The sequence below is a fragment of the Dasypus novemcinctus genome, chromosome 19 (genome assembly GCF_030445035.2).
Source record: "Dasypus novemcinctus isolate mDasNov1 chromosome 19, mDasNov1.1.hap2, whole genome shotgun sequence".
Lineage (NCBI taxonomy): Eukaryota > Metazoa > Chordata > Mammalia > Cingulata > Dasypodidae > Dasypus > Dasypus novemcinctus.
This window is the reverse complement of record NC_080691.1, coordinates 10,636,609-10,649,091: the sequence shown is the minus strand read 5'-3', so window position 1 is coordinate 10,649,091 and position 12,483 is coordinate 10,636,609. Positions and strand designations below refer to the sequence as shown.

The window sequence follows — 12,483 nt, the reverse complement described above, 5'->3', positions numbered from 1 at the left end:
AGGCACGCAGGGCCATTCCCACCAGAGGAAGGGATGACCAGGCCAAAGGCTCTGCTGTGCCGGAGCCGAAGGAAGCAGGGCCGCTGGGAGCCGGGTGGGCGATGGAAGCGGGGCTGCCGGGAGCCGGGTGGGCGGAAGGAAGCGGGGCCGCCGGGAGCCGGGTGGGCGATGGAAGCGGGGCTGCCGGGAGCCGGGTGGGCGGAAGGAAGCAGGGCCGCTAGGAGCCGGGTGGGCGATGGAAGCGGGGCCGCTGGGAGCCGGGTGGGCAGGAGGCAGCGGGGCCGCTGGGAGCCGGGTGGGCGGAAGGAAGCGGGGCCGCTGGGAGCCGGGTGGGCAGAGGGAAGCGGGGCCGCTGGGAGCCGGGTGGGTGGAGGGCAGCGGGGCCGCTGGGAGCCGGGTGGGCGATGGAAGCGGGGCTGCTGGGAGCCGGGTGGGTGGAGGGCAGCGGGGCCGCTGGGAGCCGGGGGGGGCGGAGGGCAGCGGGGCCGCTGGGAGCCGGGTGGGCGGAAGGAAGCGGGGCCGCTGGGAGCCGGGTGGGCGGAAGGCAGCGGGGCCGCTGGGAGCCGGGTGGGCGGAGGGCAGCGGGGCCGCTGGGAGCCGGGTGGGCGGAGGGCAGCGGGGCCGCTGGGAGCCGGGTGGGCGGAAGGAAGCGGGGCCGCTGGGAGCCGGGTGGGCGGAGGGCAGCGGGGCCGCTGGGAGCCGGGGGGGGCAGGAGGCAGCGGGGCCGCTGGGAGCCGGGGGGGCGGAAGGAAGCGGGGCCGCTGGGAGCCGGGGGGGCGGAGGGCAGCGGGGCCGCTGGGAGCCGGGTGGGCGGAGGGCAGCGGGGCCGCTGGGAGCCGGGTGGGCGGAGGGCAGCGGGGCCGCTGGGAGCCGGGTGGGCGGAGGGCAGCGGGGCCGCTGGGAGCCGGGTGGGCGGGAGGCAGCGGGGCCGCTGGGAGCCGGGTGGGCGGAGGGCAGCGGGGCCGCTGGGAGCCGGGTGGGCGGAAGGCAGCGGGACTGCTGGGAGCCGGGTGGGCGCTGGAGCCCGGGGCGCTGGAGAGGGGGCAGGGCTGAGCGGCCATGACAGACGCCGCGGTTTATTCCGAGTTCTAAGGGGGCGCCCGTGGGGTTGTTTGGAGCAGGGGCGAGGCACGCGCCTAGGTGCCGCGGATTTGTCATTCATCTTCTGGATTTATGTGCTGCCGACTCCTAATTCATCTTCTGGACTTATGTGCTGCAGATTTCTAGTTCATCTTCTGGACTCGCTGCCAAATAAACTTCTGGCCATGAATAAATGATGAAACAGGAGGAAAATAAGAGGATAAACAAACTTGATTGGGTGAGTGGTGGGAGTTGGGACTGAAACAAAGGAAGCCCAGCTCGAGGTTCTCCTTTCACCTGTGGGGGCCACTGAGCACAGACGAGGTCCACTCAGCAGCGGGCAGGAAAACGCACGGACTCCTGCTTTAGTCTGCATGGTCACTCCCCGATTTGGCCTCTCCTTGTCGCTGGTTCAAAGTGGGTGGCAGGAGTCTAAGGTCAAGTCCACTGTGGCTGTGTTTATCACTTTGCTGACCACACAACACATTTACAGTAGATCGACCCGACTTTGAATTCCCTTTTGTTTAAGGGCGCAAAAAGAAGACTGATGGTGATATATTTCCAATAGGAAGCATTCCTGTTGAGCTATCTCTTTAAAATCTCCTTAAAAGTGAGTTATATAGATAGATTTTTACAAGACCAGTCCTCCACCTGTCGGAGAGTGAATAAACTGCTGTTGTCGCCAAATTCCAAGCGTGTTGTCTCAGGCAGCGTTTCCTGTCTAATTCCCAACATCTTACTCTGCTACCTGGGAATTCGTTCTGACGATACCTGCATTTTTTCCCGTTTTGCACTCTCGTTGTCTTTATCAACAGGCTGAACTGTATGTTTATTACTAGTTTCCAAGCCGTGCCTATTTAAGAGCAATTGTTTTCCGGGATGTTGCTTTAATCAATCAACCGCTAAGATTAGGAAAAGGAAGTGGCCTCTCCTCGTTGGTCGTGGAAGCTTCCTGCAACAGGGCGCTCACGGCGGCTTCCACCTTAGGGAAGGGTAGAGTGGCCGGAGCCAAGGAGAAAGCCAGTGCCCTTGCGAGCAGCCTGCCGCGGAGGAGGCCTGCAGCAGGGCAAGCACACCCCAGGGCCGTCCCCCGGAATCGCTCTTCCAGGGACCTACGTCTGCCTCAGGGCTCTAGGGAGAACTGGCTCATCTGCCTGGAAAACGCCAACAGAGTGGTGGGGCCGGAAGGGAAGGCGCCTTCACGGGGACTCTGGGGCCTAAGTGGGGACCCAGGACAGCCCCGCTCAGACTGAGCAGGGACAAGCTCAGGGCGCAGGGGATGGGCTCGAGGGATCGAGAGGAGTTTTCAAACACCACCACCACCTGGGAAACGGACTTGGCCCAGTGGTTAGGGCGTCCGTCTACCACATGGGAGGTCCGCGGTTCAAACCCCGGGCCTCCTTGACCCGTGTGGAGCTGGCCCATGCGCAGTGCTGATGCGCGCAAGGAGTGCCCTGCCACGCAGGGGTGTCCCCCGCGTAGGGGAGCCCCACGCGCAAGGAGTGCGCCCGTGAGGAAAGCAGCCCAGCGTGAAAAGAAAGAGCAGCCTGCCCAGGAATGGCGCCGCCCACACTTCCCGTGCCACTGACGACAACAGAAGCGGACAAAGAAACAAGACGCAGCAAATAGACACAGAGAACAGACAACGGGGGGGGGGGGGATTAAATAAATAAATAAATCTTTAAAAAAAAAACAAAACAAAACACCACCACCTAGTGCCAGCGCCAGACTTTGGTAACTATTTTTAGAGGTTCTTAACACAACTTGTTTGACTAGAATTCACATTAATTTACCATTTGTATATCCAGTCCGCAAACACTGTTCATGTCATTTATGTCCCAAGCTCTGACCTGGCCAGTGAGCCTACAGTGCTAAAGGAGAGAAACGCACTGCCCTCCTGCAGAGAGCTTTGACACGAGTGGGAACGAGTGTGCATCTGCTAATCACCACCGTTCCACATATTACGAAGGAAAACGGGTGAGAGCTCCGGACCCAAGGAAAAACATGTGCCAGACCCTGTCCTTCCAGGATGAGAGGGTTTTATGTGAAGAACCAAGTCTTATTTATTGTAGAACCTCTACTTTAACATGCTATTTTAAAAATACATGTAAATGTTTTATTCCGTACTACTTACTTTGTATTTGTAGTCCTTTTCATCCTAGGTATTGAACATAGAAAAACATGGCTAAAATTAGTTGAGGACATTGCAAAGGGCAGGTAAGAGACACCAATTTTCATTTTTATAAACTGTCTCATTGGAAACTAATGACCACAATTAATGACCAAAATAATGTATAGAAATGGCAAACTTGAGGAGTGCATCTGGGGCCCTTAACTCGGGAACTGAAAAAGTACGTGTGGATGTGTTTGAGTGTGGGGAATGTTCCTTTATTTATTATTTCCCAGTGAAATGTATGCAGGGACTTCCCCTTGAGGAAGTTACAGGGGAGGCTTTGTCCTCCCACACGAAGAAGAAACAAACCCACAGAAGAACAGTTCTGAAGACCTTCGAGGTCGGCGACCAAGGACAGCGACTTCCAGGAGAAGGGAAAGGGGGCGATGAGCCCCACGGTGACCCTCGTCTGCGTCCTGAGAGCCTCCAGGGCCCGGGCAGGGAGGAAGAACTCAGGGGAGGCCCTGACGCCTGCGTCGAGGGGCGCACAGGGAGGCCCTGGGAGGTCGCCCCATCGCGAGGTCACGGGCAGAGGATCGGATAAGAGAGAAACTCGCAGAAACCCTGGGGGTCTGCAGAGGGTCTGCCTCACGAGGGCAGCAGAGAGCTGACTGCACAGGCATACGAGGACGCTGAGTCCAGGGAAGGAACCCCAGGAAAAGATGAGCGGGACAGGACCCGGGTATCACCTAGAAGCTGCCTGTACTTCCCCCCCTCCCCCCAGGTGAACAGAAAAATCTCACAATTCAAGGGGAACTGGAGAGGGTGCTCAGAAAAGCCTCAGCTCCCTCCTAGGGAACAATTAGCCCTTAGCCCTAAATTAAAGCTGCTCTAGCCCTGCCTGGCAGATCTGAAAAGCAAGTCCAAAATCAAACAGTTTCCATGTATCTTAGTTGCATCCCGCAACAAAGCTCAAAATCTCAAGAAATACACAGTATCTACCCCAACGAGATCCATTTCACAATGTCTTACTGCCATTCAAAAATCACCAGGCATGCAAAGAAGCAAGGAAATACAACCCATAATGAGAAGAAACATCAATCAATCAAAATCAACTGAGCACTGCAACAGATGTAAGAAGTAGAAGAAAACGACATTAAAAAGTTAACAATTATGGTAAGTTGTACAAAACACTACAGGAAAGATTGAAAATGTTTCATAGAGGTATGAATGATATAAACAGGGCACACGTTGAATTGCATGGATGATACCTACACCGTGGAAGATGGGAAAGTGTGTTGGGTGTGATTCATGACAATTACACAACACAGAAGCTCAGTGAACTTGACCGCAGAGCAAAGGGAATCACAGAGGGAGAGAGAAAAAAGATAGACACAAAAACAAAAGCAAAAAACGGATTCATTGAGCTGTAGGACAATGCCAAGCAGCTAATGAATAGCATGTTTCAGAAAACACTCATATATTACACATTTCACACTTCAATGTCTTAATAGCTTGAAGTAATTCTATGGGGTAGGCATTATGATAAGCTTTTTCTTATAGGGACAGGAAACTGGGCACAAGATTTCGTAAGTTGCCAAGGCGTCTAGTTTTGGGTCTGGCTTCCTTAAAGCCATCCATGAAACGTGCAGACATCCCATCCTCTGAAAGGCTGGGAGTGGACGGGACAATCGGATATGGCTGAATGACTTTGTTTTCCCCTCGTCACTCTGGCTCCCCCACCATTGCCTCTTTCCTTCCATCCTTCCCTCTCATTCCTTCCCTTTTTCCTTCTACTTCCTTACTACCCTCATCCTTTTCATTCTTCCTTCTTTCCTTCCTTTCTACCTCTTTGCTCTCTTTTTCCTTTCATCTTTCCCTTATTCTCCTCTTCTTCTCTCCCTCCCTTTCCTCTTCCCTTTTTCCTCTTTTTTCCTTCTTGTCTTCTCTATTTCCTATTTCTTGCATTGTTCTTTACTTCTTCCTTCTTCTCTACTTTTCTTTCCTCCCTCTTCCCCTCCCTCCCTTCTTTTCACACTCATCTCTCTTGTTCTTTAAATACCCCAGACACATTCTCACCTCTAGGCCTGTATGCTGTTCCTTCTAGAATAATTTCCCCCAGATAATGTGTGGCTTCTGCCCCACATTCTTCTGGTTTCTATCAGATTGTACCATATCACAGAGGTTTACACTGCCTGTCCTATATAAGGAGCATGCCACACCAAACTCTTTATCTCATTATCTTGCTTTATTTTCTCTGTACAGTTATTGACAACACCTGACACATTATATATTAACTTACTTGTCTGCTTATTAATTTATTTGTCTCTATTCCAGCCCTTAGAACAGTGCCGGGCGCACAGAAGGTGCACACTAAACCTTCTAGAATTAAGTCATACAACAAATACTAAGTGCTTATTAAGTGCCAGGTGCTTAAAGGGGAGCTCTTGGGGTACTGCTATGCATCTTCTAATAAAAACTTAAGGGATCCACGTAAAGGTAGTATTCTAGAATATAGAATAATATGCCTGTATTGTCTTCACACAACTTGACTTATTAGCCATAGGGATGTAAATAGCCAAAGAACTAAGTGTTGAGTTAATAAATGCTAATGTACAACAGCTGTGTATTACAGCAAACTCAATGCTCCACGGGCTTCCAAATCCTGAAATGAATTACTGTGCATTGACGGAATTAGCAAGGCCTTTTGAGCAGTTCTTGATGTAAGGAAAAGCTATATTTAGACTGATCTCCTTTGTACATACCAAGATCTCTGATCCCTGAAAATTTCAAAGTTATTTGGTTTACTTATGAAAAGCTTTATACAGATGTTGGTAGCACCTTCATCTTGTTTGGTGAAGTTTTTTGGGGTCTATTCCTCCAACCTGTGAGACCCCAGGGAGCAGACACCACGTCTCGCCATGTCGTACAGTTGCCGTAGCTGACCGTCCAAGGGAACTCGCAGTAGAGAGCGTGCCTGGAGGACACTCAATAAGAAGGCAGAGCCGTGGCTCAGGCGATGGGGTACTCTCGCAGTATTTCCATCTGCCCCTTACTATTTTGTGACCTTGAACAAGGTCGTTACTTTCCCAGGCCTCAGTTTCCCTTGCAGAGAAATGGAAACAATGATAACAACCACTACCTGGCTGATTCTAAGGCACAAGTGAAATCAGGGCTGCGGGGCAAACCATGCTGGGGTGACTGTCCCCCACAGGTGGGAGTGGGTAAGAGTAGAAGTCTTTTCTCTTGTTCTGGACTTTAAGGTGGGAGAAGGTGAAGGGGGGTGGGGAAGGGAATGGGAGTGCGTCAGAATCACAAGGTCACCTTTCTGAAGCTCTACTTGAAATCTATGACAAAAAGAGGAATTGATAAAATGAGAAACTCTTATTCTGACTTGGGGAATCTTAGCATTTTAGGCCTTCGAAGGAATTTAAGTGCTACTAGATTAGAGCAAAATGTGATACAATCTAAAATGTCTCATATCAGATGCCTCTTTACCTCTAAGTGGTCTGTAGAAGGAAAATCTTACCTGTAGGCACAAGGCTCAGCAAATACAGCTAAAACCACTTAATGTTCCATAGCTCAGTAGGTTTTTTCAAAATCAGATCCTAAGTTTTAAGTTTAATTTCAGACATATCCCAGGCCCCAGCTGCCATCTAAGTGAACTCACAGTAGAGCGATACCTTACACAAGCGCTTGGTTCCTGAATTCAGAGCACAAAAGTGGAAATGTGCTTGTGGGAAATTTGCCTTTGAAAACTTACCTCTAAAGTATATAGTGCGCATGGCTTTATTGTATATATAAGACTATTCTCGGTAATAACGATGCCCCATAAAAAGGGTGAAAAACGCTAAGACACAACATAAAACACCGCCGTAGGCAGACAGCCTCCAGTCAAACCACCCTGCCTTGAAGGTGACTCCCAGCGTGTTGGCTGTGAAAGACGGTGGGGATTCCCAGGCTCGCTCCTCTTCCACTCCTCGGCCTCCATAACCTGAACAGGTAAGAGGTTTCCTAGTGTCAGGGTTAAATGAGACCGCAGGGGACTTCTCACCTGAAGCTGACACACTGATGCCAGCAAATACATGTCCTTGTGAGTTCCCACTTACATCAGCCCACCAAGGGGGTGGAGACTCAACCTGAGTTACATCCTACTGACATGTTGAATCAAAGCCCTAAGCTTAACGTAATGTAATCAAAGACGTCTCTGCCAAATCTACTACAATCAAAGGGTCTCATGACCAGAGAAACAGACCAGTTTACAAATATAATTCTTATTTTTTTGGGGGGGTTCATAAATAATCTCCAACTGCCATAACTGAGATGTGTGGCCACCCATGCAGGGTGAAGGGTCAGCCTACGGCATGGTGGGGCTGTCCAGGCGTTCCTGCTGAAAGACCCTGGGACCCAACAGGGACAGCCTACGTGGGGGGGTCAGCAGGACAAGCAGAGGCTGGGGTGGGACTTTGGGAGGTCCGGGGGAATTGTCATCAGATGGTCCAGCAGCAGACTCATGAAAACGCTCCCGAGGGAGAGGCAGCCTCCACCGGGGCCAGAGCGAAGGCAGCTTGGGAAGGCGCCGCCCAGCCCCGCCCCTGGCTGCTCCCTTCTGCTGCCCCCCCAAACCCGATGGTCAGAACCTGGGGGGGGCGGGAGGACTAGCAGAGGCTGAGGAGGTTTATGGCTGTTACAACAGGTGCTGAAAAACTTTCACAGACTCAACATATACCCTTATAAAAAATAATGAGAAAATAAAAATAGTGGGTATTTCCTCAGCATGGTAAAATATGTATACTTAAGACTAAAACTCATGATTTACTAAATGGAGACCCATTAAGCATTCTCTCTGTAGTGAACAAGGCAAAAATGTCCACCATTCCCACTATTATATAGCAATGTGCCCAAGATCCCAGCCAAGGCAACGAGACCAGAGGAAACAATTGGGACATAAAAATTTGGAAAGAAGAAACAAAACTCTCTGTTTGCAGAGGACACAATAATATCCCTAGAGAATCAATGATAAAATGAACTCAAACTCTGAAGGAATTCAGCAAGATAGGAATAGATGAAATTAACAATAAAAAATCAATAGCATTTATATGCATAAATAATAACTAGTTAGAAGAGGCAATGAATGAATGAATCACATTTATAATAGGAACACAGATATAAAATATTTAGGAATAAACATAGCTCAAATTGTCAAAACCTACATGCAGAAATTTGTAAAACACTCCCCAAAGGTAAAGTAGACTTGATCAGGTAAGTCCTCTCATTCTTGTACATCTCAACATCATCGCTATTTCAATTATATCTGAGTTAATGCATGTTTTTAATGCAACAACAACATTTCAATTAACTTTTTCATCGACCTGGATGGATAATAAAATACATGTGGAAAAATAAACAGACAACAATATATGGCTAGGAAGATAATGAAAAGTAAGAGCTCTGAGAGCTCTAGCCATTGTAATTATTACAACAAAAGAAACACCTTGAGACACAAAACAGCAAGATCAATGGAAGAGAAGAGTCCAGAACAAACACCCATGCATATAAATACCTGATTTTGGGTTAGTTTGTTACTTCAAATCATTGGGCTAAAAGAAGTCTTTCTAATAAATGGTGTTGGGATATATGTATAGCCGTTTGGCCAAAGAGATCAAATTAGATCCATTCCTCTTATTATACACAGGAAAAACTGCCAAATGGATCAGACCTAGTGTAAACAAACAAGCAAACAAACAAAAACAAAAAAACAAGAAAGAAAGGAAATGGAAATATGGGTGGATTCCTATATAAACTGGTGTAGGGAAATTTTTTTCTAACTACGATTAAAAATCCAGACACAATTAAAAACCTGAACACTTCATTATATAAAAGGATAGTTTTAAATTGCATGGCAAAAATTGCTATAGTCAAGTCAAAAGATAACAAATTAGGAAGAATATTGGCAACATATATCAGGTGGAGGGCTAATATTCCTAATTTAATATAAAATTTTTAAAACTTGAGGGTTAGTATAAAAAATGCTATTAAAATGACCAGAAACTTTGAGTAGATAACTCAAAAAAGTTATGAAAACAGCACTTACAGGTATGTCAACTGCTCAACTTCAAGCATGGAGGAAAAATAAGTATGAACCTACTCAGAGATATAGTTCACCCACCAGACTGGCAAAATTTAAAAGGTTGACAATATACTCTTAGCAAAGCTGTGGGGAAAAAGACACTCTCAAACACAGAAATTAAGAATGCAAAAATTACACAACCCCAAGGGAAAATAAATTGGCAATTTCTAAAAATCCATGCATGCATTTGTGTTTTGAGCTAGAAATCCCAATTCTAAGAATTTGTCCAGAAGCGATGCCTCCACTGATACAAGAATACATATACACTGAGTATTCACTGTAGCGTTATTTATAATTGCAAATATCAGGACCTACCTGAATGTCTGACGTAGGAGGACCATTGAATAGACCAGAATTCATGCATGCGGCAGAGTATTATGCAGAGTATTATGAACCCCGTGAGATATTATTAAGGGAAAAGGAAAAGCAAAGTGCAACCTTCTGTGTAAGAAAAAAGACAAAATAAGAAAACGTGCCTATATCTGCTTATATTTGTTAATGAATTACAGGAAGGATAAGCCAGAAAAAATTAGGCTGATTATCTTCATGAGGTGTTGGGAGCGGTCAATACGAGTATACACTGAGTTCAGCAATGCCAGTAACATGGCCGCCAGAGCGGAGCCCACTTCCTTATTCTTCCTCCCCACTCCTTTGTTCTCCGTTTCCCGCCACTGCCCAGGCTGATAAGGCAGTACACAGGAGCAAGGTGCGAAACTAAAGTCTGCCCTCCACCCTAGCAACAGCAGCTACCAACCCCTAGCCCCTACCCCCTCACCCACCACCCCTCCCCTCCCCAAGAGTATAAATGCTTTGTTCTCGCAATAAAATTTTGCAGCTTGATCCTCACCCTGTCTCGCTGTCATTCCTGGCGTCTCCTGTCTCACCATTCTCCTCCATGCAACCACGAGCCCCCGTCCCATGCCCCGCTGGCCGGGGCAATCACACTAATGACAATGAGGTGGGGAAATAATCTATGTACTAGAAAATAAATATAGTACTCTGTACACTAAAAAAATCAATTAAAGATAGGGAGGGGAAAACAAAAAGCGAAATCATACTGAAACAAATGAAAATAACTGTACTAAAGAAATACCCTCACCACACTGAAGAAAAGCTGGAAAAAGAAAGAAGAAGGGAGGGAGTAGGGAGTAAGGAGGGAGAGAGAGAGAGAGATCAAGAAAATTGGGTAAAATATTAACAATAGATGAATAAGGGCAAAGGTGTGCAGTTGTTTCTGTACACTTTTTATTTGCAAACACTTTTATTCATCCAAAATATTTGCCAAATCAAAAGTAAAATAAATAACTGGGAACAAGGGTAGCAGCAGCTCTGCCTGGCTTTGGCCCTGACCCCACACCTGGCCAAAGCCTGGCGTCTCACCTGGGGCACAGCTGGCCCCACGAATGGTGTTTCACCTCAGGTAGAGCTGGCCCAGCACCTGGCGTCTCACCTGGGGCACAGCTGGCCTGCGCCTGGCATTTCATCTGGCAGCACAGCTGGCCCAGCGCCTGGTGTCTCACCTGGGGCACAGTTGGTCTCGCACCTGGTGTCTCACCTGGAGCTGGCCCAGCACCTGGTATCTAACCTGCAGCATGGCTGGCCCTGCACCTGGCATCTCACCTGGGGCACAGCCGGCTGGTGTTCCTGAGTCACAAGGCGTTTCTCCTCCATGGGCCGCCGCAGGGCTCCTGCTTTTAGCAGGGACACCTGTTACAGAACAATGCCTGGAGATGTGGAGACCCTGAGCTGTGCTGCCACCTCTCTCCTTGACACATCAGCTCTCAGTCTCACAACAGGGGAGGCAAAGATTAAGAAAGAAGAAAAGGAAAGGAAAAGACACACGCAAAATCCAGGTAATTCCTTGAAGTACATTTGTGTTCCTGCAACTTGAAACTAATTGGTGTTTACTTAAGACAATTATTTTTTTTCACATGGCAACGAAATAGCAAGGTGACTCCCAAATATTTCCCATCTTCCCTTGGGTCCACACTCTGACTTTGGAATAATCTTGCAATATCCTTTGAGATTGTACCTACATTTTTCCTACAGTGAACCATTTAATGTCACTTAAACTTCAGAATTGCCCTATACAGAAGGTCTATTTATTCCCCCATTTTACAGATCAATAAACTGAGGCTAAAGTGCACCAAATCCTCCCCCAAGGTCACCCAGAAAAGAAACCAAACATGCCTTTTGCTGAGGTCCACAATTTACCTGCTGCTCCATTCTTCCCACCAACCATTTTGTTTAGGAGAATAGGGCAATGTTTAATTTTATCAAACCAGTTTCCACTTACAGAATGTTCTAGTCCTTCTGATAATATGAAACTTCATATGTTTATCTAGAGTTTGGTCCTCAGAATTAATCCCAACCAAAATTTTTTAAAAATCACCATACCGGTCAAACAAAAAATATGACGAATGGGTATGGAGGGAAGTGACCGTATACATAGAAGCAGGTTTGGTTCTGTGGACCTGTTCTACTTCCTGCCCCTCCCCACCCCAGAGTCACCGTGGTCCGAACAGGCTGTGCAGCCTTTGTCGTACCACGAAGAGCAGACTCTTTAAATCTGGGCGCAAACCTCGCATGACCACAATTTCAAGCCGACAGAAGGCTGTGGGCTCCTTTCCACATCCATGAAATGGGAACAAATATATGAGAAGGGTTCCTGGACTACCCGGGGGGGGGGGAGGCGGTCACTCTGCACCGCTCCATGGCGCCTGGCGCCCTGCTGAGTCGCCACAGGCAGGAGACGTCGGAGGACAGATTCTGAGCCTCCAACTTCACCCACCAACGTCACCTCCTCTTAGGGGCAGGGGCCTCCAGAGTTTTCTCCAAGCACGTCCAACATCATGAACAGCAATAAAGATGTTCAAAACGGAAATCCGAACATTGTATTCAGGAATCGTCACCCCCGTCCCTGCACCCACAGACAGTCTTCCGTTCCTGACCGTGATAAAAAGCATCCGAGGCGATTTCAGGGAGAATCAGCCCGAGGAGCCTGTGAAGGTGCATTGGAAGGGGCGGCCCGAGGAGTGTGAGGTCCACCCAGAAGGTGCGACTCCAGCAGGCCGGCAGAGCTCTTGTTTATTAGCCAGGACACGTGGCTGCAGAGCTCCTCAGGGGAGCAATTACTCAGAGCATTCCCCAGGCTGCGCTG

At 48.5% G+C, this 12,483-nt stretch overlaps 1 long non-coding RNA gene across 1 annotated transcript; it reads left to right on the top strand.

The window, feature by feature from the left end:
- Window positions 1-1,201: 1,201 nt before the first annotated feature.
- LOC131274503 (uncharacterized) lies at window positions 1,202-3,206 on the top strand. The gene is made up of 2 exons (XR_009181728.1): window positions 1,202-1,318; window positions 2,924-3,206. It is a non-coding gene; the product is annotated as an uncharacterized lncRNA (long non-coding RNA).
- The last annotated feature ends 9,277 nt before the right edge of the window (window positions 3,207-12,483 follow it).